Here is a 23783-nt window from a genome sequence, read left to right on the forward strand (position 1 = left end):
TGTGGTGTTCGGTGTAGACAGCATCACTGATTATAATGAGTTGTGTTTGTGTTAGTGCTTCTGCAAACCAATCCAGCCCTGATCTCACACTGTCATTTCTGCCCATATTATTTGACTATTATTATTATTATTTTAGTATAAGGGACCGTTCACGTCACATCTTTTACGCGCTCAAGTTTGTTATTTTAAACGTAGACAAAAGAGCGTCACAACACTCATTTTTTCTAGGCCGCAGCGAGACGAAAAAACACAACTTTTCAGAATTCCGCAAGCGCACCGCAGGTCATGTGACAAGAACCAACCAGTCAGCTTCACTCTTAACGTAACAACAAGCCAAGATGGAGCTGATCATACGGAGATGTACAGATCTATAGCAGAGCTAGTGCAAGCGATTTTCAGTGCTGGAAATCCATTTATTTTTCCTTGTTAAGCATAAAGGGATGGGGGTTTTTTTCTTTCTTTCATAAAACAAAACTCAGTGTCTTCAGTCATTGTGCTTCTCTGGTAAATGTATCTTGATTTAAGAATATTTAGATATTTGTGCTGGAAAACAAGACAAAAATCTTTTCTTTTCCTTTTTTTTTGTTGTTGTTGTTGCAATGCCACAATCATTGTGATCATTGATGGCTGACATGACATCTAGAACATTATCTGCTAGGAAAATAAGTGTTTATGACAAAGAAAATGACAAAACTATCACAATTAAACGATGCAATGAAACTGAGTGCAAATAACAAGTTTGCACAAGTCTGTGTGTGTGTGTGTGTGTGTGTGTGTGTGTGTGTGTGTGTGTGTGTGTGTGTGTGTGGGTGTGGGTGTGGGTGTGAGTGTGTGTGTGTGTGTGTGTGTGTGTGTTTGTGCGTGTGAGTGTGTGTGTGTGTGTGTGTGTGTTTGTGCGTGTGAGTGTGTGTTTGTATGTTTTTTCCCCCAGAGCTCAGATTTGTTTAGTCTCCTGTACCTCCTCCTCCTCCTTCTGTGTTCTGCATCCCGGAACGTTTGAGGATTACGGAGTCTTCATGGAATCTTCTGAAACAAGGTTAGAAAGTTACCAGAGCATCATTTCTGTTACATTCTGTTTTATATTTCCCTTAATTGTGCGTCCCGAGCTCAACTGAGATGTTTTCCAGGAATCCAGTTGCTAATTGTAGTTTCATCCCCTGCAGCAACAGACCGAATTAGAGTTTCCTCTATTAGAGTTTCCTCCAGCAGACAGTGATGGATCAGCAAGCTCAGATCAACGTACAAAAGATCAATTTGCAAATCCATTAACATGCTAATTGTTCTTTTGACAGTTACGTCCCTAATTATCCTTTTATTGCACTAAAAAGGCAACTCGAAATTGAACCATTTGTTTATTGAAGAGATTCATTTCTCATGCTGCGAGTATTCAATGAGCTCTTCAAATCTGCATCGTCTTTTAATAGTTCAGATGCAGCGAGAACAATTCCATTAGTTGACTGAAACGCTTCATTTTTAAAGTGTTTTTATATGAATAATTATGAACAATGCAAAATAATTGCCACTGTTAGATTAAGAAATATGATAGCAACATTGACTGTAAAAAGGTAGATGCTGTAGATGTGAATGGATACAGAGAGCATCTTGTTTACACAAAGTGCAATAGATGCATTAAAGTAATATCTTATTAATCACTCCCTCTGACCAGTGTTATTTTAGTGTTATTATAGTTTTTATTTAATATTTTGAATTAGCTTTTGTTTTTATACTATTAGTTTTAATGTTGCATTGAATTGGGATCATTATATTCATCGTGCACTGATGAATTATTCACAATAAGAGCAGGTGTGTGTGTGTGTGTGTGTGTGTGTGTGTGTGTGTGTGTGTGTGTGTGTGTGTGTGTGTGTGTGTGTGTGTGTGTGTGTGTGTGTGTGTGTGTGTGTGTGTGTGTGTGTGAGAGAATGCGCTCATTCTTTAGATTTCATTGAAGTGCATTGAGATGAACTGAAGAGTGTGATTATCTGGTGTGTTTTAAATCTGTGGTCCGGCGGCACAATATGACTAACACATCCTGACACTTTATGCCTCACAGCGGTTAAGGTCAAGTGGGGGGCGTTTTACCGTATTCCAGCGTCTCATTCCCCGTCCCAGACAGAGATTCATCCCGAGTGTGCTGCGGGACACGTTTTTAAAGTCCCTCTGTAATCAGTTATTTTATTCCTTAAAACTCATCTTTGATCACCAAAATTACATATTTAAATGTTTTTTCCTTGAAAATAAAAATGATTCATGCCTTAAAATAGCTTAAATGTAACTCTTGCCTCATTTAGTATGCGTGGTTCTATGAATATGCAAATGAGCCCCGCCTCCACTCACTCACTCAGCTCAGAGATCCACTGGTTGACGATCACACGTTGATCTGATTGGTTACAAGGTAGTTTGTGACGTCAGAAACACCAGCGATTTCAAAGCGTGTGTTTGAGACTGTCTTTGGTTCACTGCAGTTTTAAGGAGAAAATACTCAGCAATGCTGTCGACTTATGAACTTACACATGGTTTGTCTTTAAAGCATATTAAAAACAACACATAGACACATAAACAACATTACAAACACTCTTTTTGAAATAAATGTTTTCTCCAAAACACATTGGCCACAATGATTGGCACCCCAAGAAATTTGTATGAGTAAAATATCTCTAAAGTATATTCCCATTCATATATATATATATATATATATATTTTTCACCAAACCAGGGTGACTAGGAGCATAATTATCCAGCTATGACTTCTAGTTTCACAGGGGTATAAATATGAAAGGCCAAATTCCCTTAATCATTAATCACAATGAGTAAAACCAAAGAATATAGCCTTTGTTGACCTTCACAAAATAGAAAGTGGCTGTAAGATCCATTAAAAAATTCCCATTTCCAACATCAGAGCAATAATAAAGAAGTCCCAATCAGCCAAAGATGGAAGAGGATGTGTGTCTATATTGTCTTAATGCAAGACTTTGAACGGTCAAAGCCTCTCCAAGGGGGAAAAAAACTTGTTTCTGAAGGTTTCATGAAAAATCCTCTGCTCTCATCCAGTAACAGACTCCAGCATATTCAGTGGTCAGACTCGACTGGATCTTCAAAAGGGACTGGATTCTGTGGTCAGATGAAACAAACAAAAAGAGCTTTTTGGCAGCAAACACAGTAGATGGGTTTGGGTCACACATGGATTAAGAGTACCCCATGCCCACGGTTAAATATACCGCTGGACCTTTAATGTTGTGAGCCTATTTTTTTGCTGGAGGTCCTGGACATCTTGTTCAGATACATGGCATCATGGATTCTAGCAAATGCCATCAGATAAAAAAACTTCTGCTAGAAGTCTTATTTCTGAGCCGTGGTTGGATCTTCCATCAGGACAATGATCCAAAATCAATATCAAAATCACCACAAAAATGGGTCACTGAGCACTTAGGGTACCATTCATTGTGGCCAACGTATAATGAAGAAAACCATGTATTTCATAAAGAGATCCCCCCCCATTTTCCAATCTTTTACTTCAATGATAGGTGAGATTTTTGTAAAAAAAAAAAAAAAAAAGCTTTTCACAAGCTTCTTTGTTTATATTTACCAAAGATGCCAATAATTCTGACCAGGACTGTATGTGCGCGGGAAGCGACTCGTGAAATAAAGTTATATATTAATAACAGCGCGCAGAACTCTGTAACTGCAGATCTGATGCATCGTTTGTGGGCGGGAACGGGACAAAGCGTGAAGGTTTCAGGCGGGTTGGATAAAAATCGAACATATTTTTGGCGGGAGCGGTACATAATCTTGAGGGAGCGGGATTGAAGAAACCATGCTGTGCTGACCAGATCATCTCTAGTGAGCGGCCTTGATTTTTAGGTCTCACAGACTAATGTTTCGATCTGAACCTCAATGAAGTGTTTAAAACATAAAAATGATGAATTATTATACATGTGACTATGATTTCTGAGACATTTAACTGATTATATAATTGTAATTTATTTTATAAATGTGGATGAATCACTTATAACCAGTCCTGTGCAGGTCATATTTCAGAAAGAAAAAGTAAGAATATATTCTGTTTGAATCTGGAATACAGGTTTACAGCCTTGTGAAAGTCCCTTGATAATTCCCACAGACAACAGTGTGTGTGTGTGTGTGTGTGTGTGTGTGTGTGTGTGTGTGTGTGTGTGTGTGTGTGTGTGTGTGTGTGTGTGTGTGTGTGTGTGCGCATGTGTGTGTGTGTGTGTGTGTGTGCGCATGTGTGTGTGTGTCATCAGCACTCACGACACACACTCTCACACAGAGGCTGTAATCATCAGAGAGCTGGAGTGAATGTAAATTCTCCCTACATGCTTGTAGCTCTTTCTTTTCAAGTCTTCGTCCTTGTTGTCTTACCGCCGTTTATATTTTGACAGCATAATCTGACGGCACAGTGTCAACAGATGCGCGTTAATTTCCTCTCAAACCGCTAACTAACTCATTTCAGATGAGAGAATGTTACCGTTCTGTTTGCTAAACTCACATTTAATATTCTGTTGCTTTCATCAAGAAGACTTCTACATACATACAGCTATGTTTCCATCAGCACATTCTATGCACATTTAAAAAAAAATAATAATAAAAAAAAACATTAGATGGAAATGTAAAGAGGCATATCAAATCTCAAATGTGAATAAATTTGAGGTAATTTTTTATCCGATAAGAAGACTTAAGCAACTGTGATGGAAAAACATTTATGCAATAGATTGCTCGATGCACAACAAAAGAACCTAAAATGATTTTTTTAGCCTGACAAGCAGACCCACATCAAGATGTTGGGTCTGGGAACACACCATTGGCAGGAATCAATCCGAGGGGCGGGATAAACGGTTGTCTTTCATATTCCCTCTGCACGCAATAGGATAGCGCTACAACCAACCAGAGCGTTTTCCCACCAGCGGAGCTAGTTGATAGATTAAGGCCCTGTTTACACGAGAACGCTCGCGGGTGAAAACGCAAAAAATGTTTTATCAGATGTGCGTTTCGTTTAGACGCCGACAGCGTTTTTGGGGCTTAAAAACGCAAAAAAGTGAAACCACCCTCCAGAATGGAAATCTTCAGCCCGATCTCACGGGAAAACGTACAAATTCTACAAAGTGGCTTATTCGTACGAAATCATACGACCTGACTCGTACGAATTAGTACGATTTTTGCTAAATCGTACATATTTGACGAATTGGCCAATTCGTATGAATTCATACGAATGACCTACCCCTGACCCCGCCCCTAAACCTACCCATCACGTGGGTTTAGACAAATCGTACAAATTCGTACGAGTGAGGTCGTACGAATTAGTACGAATTAGCCAACTTTTTATCATTCGTACGAATTCGTACGAATTGGTCGTGAGATAGCGTTGAAATCTTAAAGGGGTCATATAATGCCATTTTTGTACAAGCTAATATGATTCTTTAGGGTCTAAATTAAAAGTTTGTAATATACTTTAATTAAAAATTCTCATTAGTATTGTAAGAAAACACTAATTTTACCTGGTCAAAAACAGCTCTGTTTTCAGCACGCCGTTTCAGTGCATGTGTCTTTAAATGATAATGAGCTTTGCTCACCCCGCCCCTCTGTTCTGTGCGGACACCATTTAAAATAATAATACAAAAACCATAACGCGTTGTTTATTATAAACGTGGGATTATGAATTATATTGAGAACGTCGTACATAGAAAACATGCCATAATGTACCCTGAGTGTAAAAATAGCTGCATTCATCGTGAAGCGTGCAAGCTATTTGCAAAGATTAATATAAAGATTAATATAAAGGTCAATAAAACATTACACTCACTTGTTCTTCTGGAGGTTCAGCAGGAACACGAATAGTTGGTACTGATCCTTTTTTCTGGAGCAGCTTCTTAGCAAAAACAGCTTTATACTGACCCTCGTTTGTAAAGCAGTCTCGAGTCTGGTGAAATGATTCGCGCAAACATGAAAGCATTGGCGTTGATCGTGGGGAATATTCCCTTCGAAAACAAACTCGGCCACTGCGTCTTCAGCTGTACGGATTTAGAAACATCATCAATATGACTGCTGTGTTCCTTATTACACCCAAGAACAAAACAATCTCTTAGACGCCATTCTACTCAGCACTCAAGCTATCAACAATGAACGCGTGTCGGCGCGTGCTATGATTGACAGCTCGCTCACGAGGGCGCGAGGGCGGGTCTGTGTTTGAAACGCTGCTGTCAATCACCCATCGTGGGAGGGGCGTCGATATTGTGACGTCACAATATCGAACAGCTTGATTTGAGACAGGAGGAAACATATAAGAAGATTAAAAAAAAAACACTGGATGGATTTTTATCATTTTATGATGGTTGTGTACAGGCACTGCCAACACACATTTCAGTACAATCAACTTGTAAAAGTGCATGTACCATTATATGACCCCTTTAAAAACACTCCACCGTCACGTTCCCGACTAAAGGGTAAAAACGCAAAACTCTGCTAGACTGCTAGGTTGCACGCAGCCGCGCGGACCTGGGGTTTGTTGTGTGGCAGTGCTTCACATTGCCACCTAGCCGCCTGGAGTGCATACTACATCGAATTTCACACACTTTTGCGTCACCATATGCACGCAGATTTCCCCCCCATAACGCTAGTCTAAACGCAGAATAAAAAGTGATAACGCAACGCCACTTTTGCGTTTTCTCTTCAGATCGTTTCAGTGTAAACAAAGCCTAAACTTTTGCTGTATCCGGTCGGCAAAACAACGAACACATCTTCCTTTTTAAGAATGACTTCAGTGCTGTTCTTTGTTCTTTTCTCAAAGAAAAGCTTAACTCCAAGTCTTCCAGAGTCGCGGCCAAAGCCGATTCGAAAGACTGTTCGCCAGCAGCAGCTCTTCTTTGTTTTCAGGTAGCAGGGAATTCACGCGGAACCGTCACAACTCTGCCGTCATCACGTTAAGCCCGCCCGCCGACTCTATACACGATGTGATTGGTCTGACTAGAGTTTGTTTTTTCCAGCTTGCAAGCCAACGGAGAGTTGCGAGACGACACTGGCTGCAAAATAAAATTTGCTGACGCTAGGGTGCGTCTAGATTAAAGTTTTTTTTCCTTTTGCCTGAAAAGATCAGGTGACTGATCTGATGAACACGGGGTGGAAATAGGTTAAATAAGTTAAAAGCACAGCTTTGGGTGGAATCATAGCTACTGTCATTTTTCAAGGCAGGTTGTGTTGCTGAATACTGTATGTAAATGACTATGGGTGGACATATGTAAATGAGCTTAAGGTGATGTCAAGTCGTGAGATGTAGTAATAATAATCAGGATCTCTGAAAGGGTTGCGTTTGTAGTTTAGTTTCAACTGTTGCACATCCTGCTGTGTCAGACTTGTTAGCTGACAAGTTATTCTAAACCTGTTAATTTCCTGTAATCATCAGTCGTCACCTGCGGCTCAGACTGTTCCCTTTCCCAGCATGCACTGCTCTTGAACCCTCATTATAACAGGATAACGATTTCTTCTGCATTCCACCCTGTGGGGCAGACGGCCAATCAGCTTCAGAATAAACGCCCACATGACATGTCAGAAGCCCTGAGCAACAGCCTGCCTTGTTTTATCTTCACGTCCTGCTATAGGTGAACATGTCAACTAAAGCCTCGAGGAACCCGGGTCATGTTTGTGTCAGACCCGCAATCACTGTCTGATGTGTAACGACCGTGAAAAGGGCAAGAGGTCTCACAAAAATCTTACGCAACAGGCTTTTTTATGCAACTTCTAGACGTCAACTATAGATCACTTTTAATGAAGAACTAGTCATTGCATTTGTCAGGTTAGTGGCATTGGAATCTTTATAGCATCTAATAGTAAGTAAACTAGATATCCACCAGCACATCTGTATATTTATACTATAATATTCTGAACCAATCATTCAGCTTTATTTGGAGAGTGAAGGAAGAGAATATCATTAATATACTGGGGAGCATGAGCTGCTAATGCCTCATAAGCATAAAGGAGAACTCGATCTGAAATTTTTAGTATGTATGGTAGGTATCTATGGGAGGTATCATGTATCTAGGCTAGTATGGGAGTAATATGGTCCAGTTTTCTCATCCCAGTCAACAGCCGTGCTGCTGTATTTTGCACCAATTGCAGTCATGCTAACGCAGTTTGATGGAGACCAATGCATAAAGAGTGACAATAATCTAACCTTAATGAATGGACCACAATTTTCAGACCTTTTCTGGTGACGAAGTGCTTAACTTTTGAAATTAATCTCAGATGAAAGAAGCAACCTCTCGTTTAATTGAAGGAAATTATTAGATTCATTAAATCATTCATTAAATAGATCATTAAAGCACTCACAAACATTGTCCAAATAATATTTCTTGTCTAAACTCACTGGAAAATAAAAATTGTCAGCGTAACATTGGTAAGAAACACTGTAAAAAAATAGAACTCAAAGGAGGCATATTTAGGGAAAACTACAGTGGTCCCAGAATCGACCCCTGGGGGACACCGCAGATTAAAGGGGCCGATTTGGGAGAAAAAAAAAATGTCCTATGTTCACAGCAAATGTCCTTTCCTTTAGATAGGAGGCAAACAACTGAGGTGCAGTGCAGATTCAGTGCTGTGAGAAAGGTCTGGGAAGAATGGAATGTGTTTAAAATTAATGTATTACTTTTGGACAGATAGAAAGTCGACTCGACACATTTCTTGGTTTCTTGGGTGTTTTCTGCACAGGGCATTGCGGATTGGTTTGTTGTTGTTTGTTGATGTGTGTGTTTGTTTTAGAATTAGCGTTAAGAGTTGGTTTCGTCATGTCATGTTGACGGTTCTTGCCACTGTTGCCTTTGGCTTGCTCAGTTGGGGATATTTTGGGGATATTTAATTTAATTTTATCAATCAATAAATTCCTCTTGAAACAAACTTTGTTGTATTATTTTAATTTAATACTGTGAAGCTGCTTTGATACAATCTGTATTGTGAAAAGCGCTATACAAATAAACTTGACTTGACTTGACTTGACTTCTTGGTCAGAATGAGCTGCAGACTTTATACAGAGTGTCAGATGATGTTTGGATATGCAGGTGTAAATATAAATGCTGTTATTCTGCAGCTTCAGGCAGTAATGACGGGTTTGTTTGTTGACCTCAGCTGAGACAGAGGGTCGAAGTGAGATGTCGATTTACTCTCTAATCGTTTTACTCCCAGCAAAACATGTTCACTTTCCTAACCTCTTGTTTTTGGCAGTTTCATGTGGGGCTTTAAAAGCAAAGCTTAACCCAGCGTGTGAGTGAAATGACACAATTATGTGTTTTTCTGAGTTAAAAAGCTGGCTACTTTACATAAAACACAACTGACTAGTAATCTTAATGAGCACTTAGTGTTTGTGGAGAGCAAGTTTAGTGCTGTCAAGGAACATATCTGTTTATTACTGTGTTTGTGATTTAATTTCACCTTGAGAATGAGAAGATGCTCATTAATGCAAACTCACAGATGAGACGTTGCAGGAGTAGTGCTGGTCAGTGTGGACGCATTAACATCTCTGTGTTGTCTTTAGCAATAAACATCTCAATAACCTTCATCTCCTCTCTAGACATTAACCAGCGTGAATCACGCTTAATCCGTTTCATCACTATGGAGATTCATAACTTTGTCTCCATTTCACAACAGGGTTATGGTTATGTGTCATTTAGCAAACATGGGTTTTTATCCATAATGACAGGACACACACCACAGGGTTCAACGTCGTGCTCAAGGGCGAAATGTTAAACGGGAATCCCAGTAACTCCAGACAAAACATCTGGAATGCGCAAAAAATATCATCAGCGTAACATTGGTAAGAAACACTGTACTTCCAAAAATAGAACTCAAAGGAAGCATATTTAGGGAAAACTACAGTGGCCCCAGAATCGACCCCTGGGGGACACCGCACACTAAAGGAGCCGATTTGGAGGACAAATGTCATATGTTCACAGCAAATGTCCTTTCCTTTAGATAGGAGGCAAACAACTGATGTGCAGTGCAGATTCAGTGCTGTGACGTTAAACCGGAACAAAATGAAACGAATGCAAGACAACAAACTTGAGTGGCTATAAGTGTTTGAATGCATGTTTGAACACATACAGTGTGTTTGATCTGGAAAATGATCCAGAAAAATAACTAAATTAATGCAAGAAACATTTCTGATTTGGTGTGAGAGACCCGGGTTCGAATCCACTGTGAGACACCAATGTGTCCCTGAGCAAGACACTTAACCCCTAGTTGCTCCAGAGGCGTGCGACCTCTGACATATATAGCAATTGTATGTTGCTTTGGATAAAAGCGTCAGCTAAATGAATAAATGTAAATGTAAAAGTAATACTTTTATTCAGGAAGGATGCAATAAAATTGATCAAAAGTGACAGTAAAGACATTTATAATGTTTTTATAAAAAAAAAAAAAAAAAGATTTTAAATATTTTGATCTTTTTATTCATCAAAGTATCCTGATAAATAAAATGTATCATGGTTTCCACAAAAGCAGGAACTGCTTTCAACATTGATAATAATGAGAAATGTTTCTTGAGAAGCAAATCATCATATTATACTGATTTCTGATGGATCATGTGACACTGAAGACTGGAGTAATGATGCTGAAAATTCAGCTTTGATCATAGGAATAAATTACATTTGACTATATTCACATAGAAAACAGCTGTTTTAAATTGTAATAATATTCCGCTGTTTTTACGGTATTGGTGAGCAGAGAGACTCTTTCAAAAAAACACACACACACACAAAAGTAATTATTTATAACTTTTGACTGGTCATAAAAATGCTACAGAAGTGCAGATTACGGAAAGTGATGCACTTTGGAAAGTTTCTCTGATTTGTGTTTGTGCAATTAGAGAAACTCTTGATCTGAAAGGCTTCTAATCAAACTCCAGGGCTGAAGTGTAGATCAAAGCTCTTTCTAAAGATGAACCCGCAGGGCCCGTCTATAACATGGACCCTCAAATTTGATTCTGCACAGACAGAGAGAAAGAACAAGGGCTGGTTTGTGGATCTGAATCCTAAAGCGCATCCTTTAAACTTTCTAAGACATGCTGGCTCTGTTTTATGCTGTTTATATGAACATGTTTACAGTTAATTGCATTTTGGCCAGTGTCTAACGCATCCCAGAACCCACTGCAACAAGCTCATTGAACAATATCCATTCAAGTTGATGGACAAAATGAGAAATGTTTAATATTTTGTGTGATATGACATTTTATGCTAATTGGAATCTCTATTTTCAAGTTGCATGTGCACTTCACATATGGAGCACTATTTGTGTTGGTAATTCAGGGTGATTATGTACAGTTCCTGGACTAACTATCGCTTATCCTGTGTGTGAAATATGATTGAATTTGCACAAGCGAGCGGATTGGATTCCTCGCACATAACACGTGACCCTGAGTTAGATTTGTTTTTTAAATCGGATCTTTAGGATTTACTGTTTTTCTTCTACGGCTACTGTGAAAAGCTGTCATAGAAAGAAAGCGTGGAAAATTTTAAATCCTGTCATTCCCTGTTAAACCTAAACCGATCAGACTCGGAGACCAACTAGACTAGCTTAGGCAGGTTTAAGATGATTTTTCAGTAGGGTTGTGTCCATCTCACATCTCAGACTCATAAGTCAACATAAGCATTGCTGGCATTAGCCTACTTTTTTTTTACACATTCATAAACTGTGCCTGAAATTGCTAACAAGTCGCATACAATGTTAACATTCTGGCTGTATCTAAAATGTATGCATAACAACTTTAGAGATGGACGAATCATTTTAGCTTCATAAAATATTGAATTAGGTTGAATTTATTGTATTTATTTAATCAATGTCATGAAATATGCCATCACATTTATCTAACACGTCTAGTTGACATAAAGTTGACATTATATCCGTTTCATTTGTTTCTTTATTCAACTATTTTCAAATAATTGCTTATATGATTGTAAAATGTACCTAAAAATACATTTATACACTCTTTCTTTATTGACATTGATGGTTCAGTGAAGACTCTTTCAAGGTTCTTTATTGTGAAAAAAGGTTTTTTTTAGGAACTGTTCTTAGGGGAACCAAAAATGGTGGTTCTATGGCATCACTGCGAAAACAACCTTTTTGAAGATTTATTTTTAAGAGTGTAATATTGAGGATTTGTACGATTTTTACATTTCTGAAGCTGTGCTTTTATGTTTTAGAAAACATATGCTACTTAGGCCCTGTTTACCTGTATTAGAATGCGTTTTGGTGGATCGGATCACAAATACACGAGGCAGACACATTCACGTTTACATCTGGTGTTTTAATTCGTCTCTTTATTCCAATTTCCACCACTTCTGTCCTGATTTTTCAAAGGAAAGGGCGTATGAGTAGGTAAATGTATGGGATTTTTCAGATCTTTCGATTTTCGAAGCTTATTTACAGCTTTACGTGACCGGAGAAAAGGAATAACTTACTAGATTCTGGAAGTCCTATTGCTTTAGCGAAGCAGCATGTCAATGTCACTCCGTCATCTACACACTGTCTCATGTTGTGTTTGGACTCGTTCGAGACCAGCCGCTCTAAATAAAAATATATGTGATCTACTACGGTTTACTAATGCTTCGAAACCAAAACTTCAAACCAAACTAAAACCATGTTTACTCGTGCGTCGGCTGCGCTTTTCATACAAATACTTATTTACCAAATGCTGAGAGTGTGTGTTAGAAATCAGGAATGGTGGGAGAACACTGTGCTTGATATGTTTTTTCTTCTTCAAACCAAACTTGGGTCTCCAGCCGACAAAGTTTAAATCCCGTCTGACTCGAGCTCTTCCCATAATGTTTGTGTTTTTGGTCAGTAGGCGGAGAGTAGGCGTCTTTTGTGGCTGTTTGAATGCATGAGCGTTTATACTACTAAAGCAATTCGGTCAAATGCATTTTTTTTTCGACTACCTCTGGAAGGGGTTGAAAGTGGACAGGCACAATTTTAGACCCTGTACAACCTGTATTTAGCGTCGCCCACTTGTGATCCGAACGACCAAAACACAATGTAATACCAGGTGTAAACAGGGCCTTATTGTGCGTTTTAACATAAATCCAAACATACACAGGAATAGCTTTGAACTCTAATAGGATTAGTCTGGAAGCTACTTGGTTCACAATATAAACCAAATACATAACAAGAATAAATCTGACTTTTGCTGCCCACCTGAACAAGATCTGAGTCTCTTCTCGGGCTCACTGCAGGCTCATGGATGATTCTCCTTCAGTCTGTGGGCAGCGCAGTGATGAGAAACGCTCTGAGAGTTTTCCCAAAGGCGTTCTTTCTCTGCCTGCTGGGAGTCATTCATTTAAGTCAGTCCTCTCCGCCGTCAGCCAATAGAAACGTCCGTCATCTGCCTCGCTCGTTTGCAAGAGCCATTAACTTTTGTTGCAATACGCAAGTTTCTGGGTGCAATAAAAAAGGCGCATTAAACATGCATGACATGTAATTCTTTTCATTATTCAGCCGTGAGATGGGAGAGCGAGAGAAAGATGTTATAGCGGCAGAGAGTTTGTTCAGCGCCTGGGCGAAAGGGAAGCGCTCGCAGCGTAAACAGCACGTTTATGGTCATTTTGCTAATGTGCCAGGCAGCTGGGTCATGTACAGCGACACTGGCTCTCGGCGTACAAGCCAGACTGTCAGAATAAACGGAGAATTATCTCAGTCTCTCTGAATAATGTTGCTTGGTTTTGGAGGCTGTTTGTTTGACTGCCCTACTTTGAAAAATCAGCTAACAAGTGCAAAATTCTGTCTACATAATTACGTGGGGACTGTTGCTGTGAAAATCAGAGTAATGGCAGACTTTCTCCTCTCCGCAATTTCCACATATTTCCTTTTCATTTTTTTATTGCTCTAGTTTTACTTAAGGAGTTCTTGAGAAGAGATTTGAAGTGCAATCTATCAGTCTACAAGCTTCGAGGGCCCTCGAGAGACTCGGTTATTTTTCATTTAAGTATCAATTTTGCCTCTGATGTTTATCTTAAAATTCTATAAGAGTGATAAAACTAAAATGAGCCGATACACTCTTAAAAATAAAGGTTTCAAAAGGGTTTTCAAATCGATGCCATATAACCTTTATTTAAAAAAAAATAAAAATAATATCTAAGTATGAAGAACATTTTAATCATCTGAAAAGTATTTTTTCACTTTAACAAAACTTTTGTGCAATGGAAAGGTTCTTCTTTATGGAACCATCAATGCCAGTAAAGAAACTTTATTTTTTAAGAGTGTAAAATCAAAGTTGCAGAGTATAGAGAGAGTATAGAGGTATACAGTGAATGTGAATGACAGGTCATTCTGGTTTGGAAGAATTGTCTAAAAGTTCTTTATTGGCATCAATGGTTCCATGAAGAACCTTTAACATCCATGGAATCTTTACGTCGCACTAAAGGTTCTTTATAGTGGAAAAAGTAAATTTTTTGTGATTTTTTTTTTTATTAAGAAAACGTGGTTCTTTTAAAAACGGTTTCTCTAAAAGCTTCTTCTATAGCATTAATGTGAAAACTGAGAGACTTCCATCCCTTCATTGAAAGTCTATTCATAAAGAGCTCGTAAAATAAATCCATATCGAGCGGTTTAACAGAGCCGTCTTCTGAAGAAACACGATCACTTTGAACCAATGAGGTTTGTTTGTCAAACAAGTACCGTTGAGTTTCCATTTATATTCGTTATATTAAATCTGTTTAAATTTCATTTAAAATACATTCATTTGTGTTGTGAAAGTCTTACGGGTTTGGAATGAGAAAATGATGACAGAATATTAACATTTTGGGTGAACTGTCCCTTTATGTTTTATTTTTAAATTCTTAAAGTTCTTTTTCCAGGAGAAAACTCATTACTGTCTGCGAGAAACAATAGGGATCTCGTTTGGGATTTTATTTCCCTTATGGAGCCAAACAAATCCTCAAAGCAAAGAGCCGGGGCTGGATGTGTCCTCTGTCTTGTTTTGATGCTGTCGTTGGAACGGGATCTATAGGATGCGCTGCATGGGCTTTGCTAGTTTATTACTAAAGCAAATATTTATTCTGTTCAACTGCAGCGCAGACAAAATCAGAAGCCTACGGCGTTCATTAGAACAGCTTGTCTGGCTCATAAATATATTTAGAATATTTACATTTACTCTGGAAATGTTTCTAACCACGAATTTCCCATTTTCCAAGCAGCCAAGAAAGAAATGAGTGTCATTGTGTTCAAGGCGAAATGTGCCATCTAATTTCATCATTGTTCTCGCTCAATCTGCTGAATGATGAGTCCGAAAGTCCCAAATCTTACCGGTTCTGGTCCAAATGCACGTCAATCGATGAACGCCAGACTGACCACCCCCAAACCAAAATATGAATGATAATGTGTTTGCCAGTCACGCCGGAGGTCAGATTTCACGGGGCGTCAGGTATTTGTATGTATCTGTGCACTTCAAAGTATTGTGTGATATTCAATCCTTCTGATTAAAACCATAAATCGTCGTCATATCAAAGAGGCTTTGCCTTTTTCTCTTGTAATCATATACTGCCTCCTCCTGAGAGACGTACTGCTACACAAATCACTATGGCAACAGCAGGAACAAAATTACCTCTCTTCTGAACTGGATATGGACAGGAGGCGGCGAGAGCGAGAGAAAGAGGCCATGTGGGTTTTGCGGTGCATTAGGACCCGACAATTTCACTAAACACTGACTGAAAACATCCAGCGCGGACTCTGAGATGTCACCTGACTGTAATCCACCTCTGTTCTGACGCTGTACACATGAGCAAATCATGAACTTCTTGTTTGTGAAAGTCTCACTTCAGGAAATCTGTAGGTGTGTTTTCAGGAAACTCTAGATATTATGAGAGCAGTGATGTGCCAACACGCCATGATCAGTTGTTTAAACTTTCAATTCTGCATCAGTGGCGTTTTTTACAGAAGACGTTCAGTAGGCGTGTGGGTTTTACCAAGCAGATGTTTATGTTAATATATACAGTAGAGCTACAATAAATTGTGTGGTTGATAAAGATCTGGACTGAAAGGTTGTAAGTTCAGACCCCAGAAGAGTTGCTCTTCATCAGTACACTTATGCAAATCTATACTGTTTAAAACCCACATGGTTAGTTCTACTAACACTGTTGATTCACAACCATCTTCACTGTCTTAATATGATGCAGGCGTCAAATAGGATATTCAGCGAGATAAAAGCAAGAAAACAGCATTCAATCTTCCTCCCTTAGTCCCTCAGCTAAAATCAAATGAAACTAAAACCGGCAAATCATCGTCTTAACGAGTTAGTCATTGAATGATTCACTCAAGCGATTCGTTCAAATCGGCTTATTCATTCAGGAAAGTCGTCAAATCATTCATTAAAAAGCGGATTCACTCAGTAACGAAACTGAAGCTGTGTTGTAAATATTTTGATTAATTTTGGTGGCATTTTTGACCCCATTAATTTTCGACCGTGGTGTGTGTGCGCTTCGTGAAGACAAGGCATCCTTTAAATATTTAAATCAAACAGACCATTGCAAAAATGTTCAAGACAGCCTTGGATTGTGGTCAGGACAGGAACATGCATGGATGAATAATTCACAATATAAGACCAGGAATGTGTTTTATGAAAAGTAATAGATTCCTTCTGATTTCGTGTTGACTTTCTGAATTGTCCAATTCTGTCCACAGGCCGAATGTCTTATGAAATATGCCCTGAAGTGGTTGAGCTGCAAGTGTGTCCTCGAGTCCAGACTGAAGCAGTGCACCCTGGGAATCAAGTGAGCATTTTTCCCCAATCAGACTCTGATTATGAATGTGAGAGGACCCTCGGCCAGAGGATTGACGGTTCATCTGTCACTTTTCCACAGTGGACACACTTGAGATTGTTTGGCAGCTCCGTGAGAGGCTCTCGGCAGCACTGGTGAGCTAAACAAAATCAAACGGCTCACAGTCAGCGCTGTGATCATGAGAAGCACATTCACAGAGGATGATGGGTAGACGGAGGTCGGCTCACTTTTATTAAAGCTCATCTCTGCGTGTAATTGGCTCAGAGATGGCTGATAATTTGCCGTGGTAGATATTTGTCTCCGACTTGTTCCGTGTTCTTCTCTGCTAGAGCCAAATGATCGCACTCTCAAAATGAAGACTTATTCCTGGAACAACACCTACAAAATCCTCCAAAAGTCTGTGCAGACGGATCCCATTAATATTGCGCTTTTAATTCTTCACATCTGCACACCAAACCCTCTGAAAAACGAACAATAATCAAATATTCATGCCATCTGGAATCGTAGCATCTTGATAGTTCAGGAATTGGAACAGTTATACAATATCTGCAGGTTTAGGTTGGGTTAGTCTTGTAGCAGAACTTTGAAATCTGGATTTATTTTTATTCTGACCAAGAAACACAAGTTGATTAAAGCATAATTCAGCAACACTTTTCTATAAGTTTGCATCTAAATCCTTTATTAATCTTAGCTAAAGTTAATTTCAGCATTTACTGATACATTATTAAAATCAAAAGGTACTTTTTAAGGTTCTGAGGTAACATGAACTAACAATGAAAATGAATAAATATTGTAAAAAAAAAAAATGTCTTGCTCATTGATAATGTTAGTTAATGCATTAAAGGGATTGTTCACCCAAAAATGAAAATTCTGTCATTAATTATTCACCCTCATGTCGTTCCAAACTCGTAAGAATTTAGTTGATCATCGGAGCACAAATGAAGATCATTTTGATGAAATCTGAGAGATTTCTGTCCCTCCATTGACAGCTACGCAACTACCACTTTGACGCTTCAAAAAGTTCCTAAAGAGACGTAAAACTAATCAATATGAATTGAGCGGTTCAGTCCAAACTTTCTGGAGAGATTTGATCCCTTTATATGATGGAATGGGAACGTACGGCCTTCTCCAGGTACATTGAAACTCATTGGACATCCTTGGAAATTTCATTGTGTAAGTTACTTTGGATAAAAGAAGAGACAAGAAACTGTAATATTCACCAAAGAGAATAAATCCATCAGAATGGCAGAATTTATGAGCTCTCTGCTATATCAGCTCCTGTAATCTGACGAAACATTATCCGGCGCCTGCGTGACATAAATGTTGGATGCAGGATAACATGTAAAAGCTTGCATTTTAATGTCTTCACAGAAACTTTAGATCAAGTTAGGCAAAAGAGGATTCAGTGTTATTTTAGTATCATTGAGATACTATATATATTTTATTATATACAGTTTGAAATAGATTTATTTCATTTTAATTTCAGTTAAAGCTCTAGTAATTTTGTTGTGTGTTTTTGTCATTGTTTTAGGGGCGATGCAACAAAAGTGCGTATTTTTCTTCTTCGGCTCTTGAGTCTATAGTCGCCCATAGAACCGCTTGCAGGAAAATGATCAAATTTGGCACTGTTATAGAGGACAGTCTGAACATTAAACACAGCAAATTTGGAGTCTCTGACCCTCTAGCGCCACCAACTGTCCAAATTTGCCCTTACGTTAATGCCAATAACTTTTAAACCTTAAGGGCTAGAAACAAAATTATTTTTTCCTCTGAATTCTTGGCTCAAGACGATTGGATCATGGAATTTGACGAAGAGCATGCCAAATTGGGTGCAAGGCTGGAGCGAGCGTCAGTTATGTCGCTTCACTGCTATTCACAAATCCTCGTGGGAAAGTTAAGTGTCCATCAGATGCACACAGCAGAATCTCACCGGTTCAGAAGTTGGTCATCTGGTACTTTTTGCCTATTCTTTTATGAATACAATGAATTCCGACAAATCTTTTGCACTCAGATCTTTCGCCTGAAGCAAAACAGCAGATGATGATATTGATGTACAGGTTTATGGAAAAAACAAGTTTTTCTTCTCTGTCTATTATTATCATCATCATCATGACCCAATCCCTGCCTGTTTCCATCTGTCACCATCGCTCAGTCACCGTCATCATGGATGTTGAGCCAAAGGCAGGATGGGACGGCGTTTCAGAGCTGTGAAATTCAGTTTTTGGTATAAAATGTCAAAACTGTTAAATTCAATTTGTCAGAGTGAGAGAGCGAGAATCTGTCACATGATTCCTGACAGAAGAATAGGATGTGACTCTTCTCGCTCCTCGAATCTATCTAATCTCATCGCTGGGCTGCCCAATCTTTCCTCTCCTCTGATTTCACTTTCTCTTCTCCTGATATATCTGTCATTTCTCCAGCCTCTTATTTTAGCCATCACATTTTCATCTGTCAAAACAGATCAACGTTTTTTGGGGGAAAACTACAGAAGACTGGTTTTAATAACAGGGACAGGACATCGGTTTTAACCCTTTTGGTTCAATGCAAATCTAATGTGCATTAGTCAGGATTTTATGGAATCTTGCGGTCAGATGTTTTGATGTTATGTGTGTGTTCAGGAAGGAGCCGGAGAACCATGAGCGTTGAAGTGCTGCTTCGCCGTCCTTAATGGATGCCGTTTCTTAAACTGCTAAGTACAGTAGGTGAAACAGCATGCAATATGCAGCACAGATGTTTCAAACTGCACTATGTTGCATGTTTAATTCAGTAAGTGGCATCCAGTTATCCTCTCTCAAACAGTTATGATGCATTTTAAGATAAATTGTGCATTAAAGGTCTGGTGAAGTGAATTGCATTGTGGGATACAGCTTTCCACCAGGATTGACTCCCTTTCAGTCAGGAAGATAAGAATATTAATTGAATTTGACTCCGCAGGATGTTGATTTGGAAAATGAATTGGCATTACAGGAAGAGGAATTTGCTGAATTGCACTTTAAAACAATATATACACTACCGTTAATACTTTTATTATTCAAGGATGCATTAAATTGATCAAAAGTCACAGTAAAGACATTTATAATGTTCAAATTATTCTATTTCAAATAAATGCTGTTCTTTTGAACTTTCTATTCATCAAAGAATCATGAAAAATTAAATGTATCACAGTTTCCACAATTTTAAGCTGTTTTCAACATTGATAATAATCATAAATGTTTCTTGATCATCAAATCATCATATTAGAATGATTTCTGAAGGATCATGTGACACTGAAGACTGGAGTAATGATGCTGAAAATTCAGCTTTGATCACGGGAATAAATTACACTGTACTAAATTTCAAACATTGTAATCAAACAATTAGATTATTAATACCAAATCTAATGATTTGGAAATGCTGTTACAACAGTAAAATACACAGTTCTATGAATTTCTCTCTGTTTTAATTCTGCTACATTGAATTCAAATTTAAATTATGATTCGACATGTTGTTTGACAACTCAGGAATTCAGGTTCAGGAATTGAATGGTGTTTTCAGTTCAGTTGTGAATGGTTCGTGAATATTGTGTATCTTTCACATGTAGAGTAGTAGGTCATCTGGGTATTCCATGCATGCTGAAAATGAATACCACCTTCTTTCAGAAATAGTATGTCATTCCAAACATATTCTGTCAATCAAAGATTCTGTGAAAACTATTTCACGGCCAAGGCTTCCACAGGATTAATGTAGGATTTTTTTCTTTGAAATCCAATTTCTTTCACACAGTCTCTCTCTCTCTCTCTCTCTCTCTCTCTCTCTCTCTCTCTCTCTCTCTCTCTCTCTCTCTCTCTCTCTCTCTCTCTCTCCACACACACACATATATATATCTATCTATATCTTGTTAATGCTTCAAAGTTTAAATTACAGGTTGATGTTTTAGTGTTAGTTTAGTTGAGTCGTTTCACTCACACGATGGGTTGAATCTCTTTAGTCATATATTTGAAATCCAAACTCCCCTTTCAGACGTTTAGAGAGCTTCATTATTGTTCGTTGTCATTTCAATTTAGATTAGAGTAATCTGTTTAATGCCACTGACACAGCTTGTCTAAGTGAGACTGTGAATGTCTGATAGCCGTCACAGAGAGAATGAAGCAGGGGATTATGGGATTGAGGCCGTGTCTTGCTCCGAGATGAATGATCTAACAGGTGTTTTTGAGGAACAGGTGTTAGAAAATTAACATGTCTATTAACATGTTCAGGACCTCTGATTATGGTCACAGCAGGATGCTTTCCAGGATTTGATTGGATTGCTATTTGGTTGACACTATTTTAATAATCATAATAAGATAGTAAATACCTGTAGTGCCCATTTAGAGTTCTTGTTTTGTGTAATGGAATTTATGTAGATAACTAGATGAGTGATGTTAGTTAGAAATGACACTGTAGTGTAAGTTTTGGGGTACATTTCCACGACAACGATATACTCAAAACGGAAAGGTTTTTCTTTTGCTTTTTTCCACATACAGACGACATTTTGTTCACAAGGATCTGCAAAAACGACTGAAAACAATGTAGTATTCATGCCAGGCCAGTAGATGGTGATGTCACTTTGTAAAGAAACATTACGCTCCTATAGACTGAACACGTAATATGCATGACGTCACCGCATTCACAAATTCGAGTTTTTGTGATTTACACAGAGATGATAACATTCAAAAACTTGCACTTTGAAACACGTTTTGAAAAGTTTGCATTTTCAGGCCCCCAAAACACTGCTGTTATTATTACAATGAACGGCCAAAAAGTATAAAACGTTTTCCATTTTTAGTTGAAAAGGTCTCAACTAGCAAAATACAGCAAGCATATTAGTTTCAGTTAGAGACCAAACCATACCAAGTATTTGTATGAAAAAGTGCCGCAAACGCAGCTTTTGTGCCACGTTTTGGTTTGAAACATTATGTCAACCATAGTAGATCACATGTCTTTATTTAGAGGGGCTGGTCTCGAAGCGCTACATAAGACAGTGTGTAGATGACGGAGTGACATTGACATGCTGCTTCGCTAAAGCAACAGGACTTCTGGGATCCGGTTGCATCGAGATCATGGCGCAGTGTTTTTCAACATCAAGTTCAACCAATGGAAACTGGATCTCGGGTATTGTAGGGACAATGAGTAGAGACCAATATTATACAGCTGGAGCACGCTTGGATTGGTTTGATCGCTCAGATTGTATAAAAATGTACTTTTGTTGTGGGGTTTACACAAGTAAGTAGTTCTTATTTTCAGTAAAATCACTTGTTTGGAGGGTTTTTTGGACCCTTGGTTAATTATGTTTAGAAATAAACAGCAAGCCTACCTAATCCATGGCATGTCTTCAAGACACATTAAGAATCTACAGCGCGCTCGCTTAATTTTTCCTTGTGTGTTTGCTGCACGCTTTGTGCATGAGCCACACACACCTACGCATTATAATGATGACCTTGCTCAATCGATTATCGATTAAGCCATCATCAACAATTAATCACTCGATGATTGATCGTTAGCATCCCTACTAGACAGCATCGCTGATTATTTTTGGTTCTACTTGCTTTTGTTGCGTCACCTCGTGCCGCTCGCGACTGCATTAAGAGCCTCAGTCATTAGCCACATGAGAAGAGGAGGAACTCATGCATAATTCATGAGATTCTGATTAAAGCCCTCGTCCCACTGAGGCACAGAGCTCCTCCCTCGCTGTCGTTATGGCAGCAGTCATGCATTATTGATGCAGCCACAGTCACCTGACACGCTCTCACACTGAGAGACGCTTCCTCACACCGTATGCTGCGCGCCGGCGTGATCCATGGCTACAAATCCTGGACCTGATCTCACACCAGCCATGCACTTACAAACGAATTAAAATCCTGATTTACCTCATGAAGCCACCGGGGTTTGCAGCTACAACATGTGCATCTGATTGCACCATTTCTAGTGTTTGCTGTGGCATTTTAATGAATAATTGCTGGAAAAACACAATGGCGTAATCACTTCTTCATTTCTTTCCATCCAGCAGGTCCCTGAATGTCACACTTGTGGCGACGGCTGGTAAACAGTTTTCCCTCTTCATTACACAGCGTTATAACATTCTTTTTGATTCCAGAATGGACTGGAGTTTGGGGCAACCAACACCAAACAATTAAAATGCAATGTGAAACCACCCACTTGGCAACATGTGAGGGCAACAGCTGGTCAGACATCTCACGCTGTTTAATTACCGCTGACATTCCCGCGGCTCTCAATAAAGGTACATGAACATGACATGAACAGAAATGGCAGTCTACCAGCAGTCGCCATGGTTGACAGGTAGAAATAGGAGATTGGGCAATGGGGATGAACAATATTCATTTTTACTTCTCTTAACTCATCATTTGATTAAAGCAAAGTTAGACATTGGTACACAAACCTAAATGCTGTGATTTGAAACATTTAGCATAGCATACTACATACTATTTGCACATGTAGATACACTGCAAAGCAAGTGGAATGATAATATTGCATTTTAAACATCGCCATACGTTATGTGGTTTTATGTGCCATATTTGGCCAATTGAGGTTTAATTTAGTCTACATCTGTTAGCAGCTGATCGTTTTCCTCTGGGATGCTCCTGTAAGGTTTCCTGGCTATTGAGTTAATCATGCTAAATGAATAATTTGATATGTAATGACACTATTTAATGGAGGTCAGCGTGTGGCAGAGGAATCGGTCAGAGAGTCAGGCTCCTCTCCGTGGACATTAGTGCAGAACGGCTGAGTCAGTCGCAGTAAAATTCTGCTGAAAACGTGAAGCCGGTAAAGCCTCTCTTCAGCGCATATGTGAGATATCTGAAGCTCTTCCGTGTGTGTGTGTGTGTGTGTTGCGTAATCCGTCCGCAGCAGAACACCTGCAGAGATGATGTTCACTGTTTGGGAGTAAAAACATTAGCAGAACAGCCTCACGACGAGCTCTCCTGTGAAAAATGACTCGCATGGATTTATGCAGAACTGAAAGAAAGAAAATGATTAAACAGTC

The sequence above is a fragment of the Leuciscus leuciscus genome (genome assembly GCF_965113295.1).
Source record: "Leuciscus leuciscus genome assembly, chromosome: 9".
Lineage (NCBI taxonomy): Eukaryota > Metazoa > Chordata > Actinopteri > Cypriniformes > Leuciscidae > Leuciscus > Leuciscus leuciscus.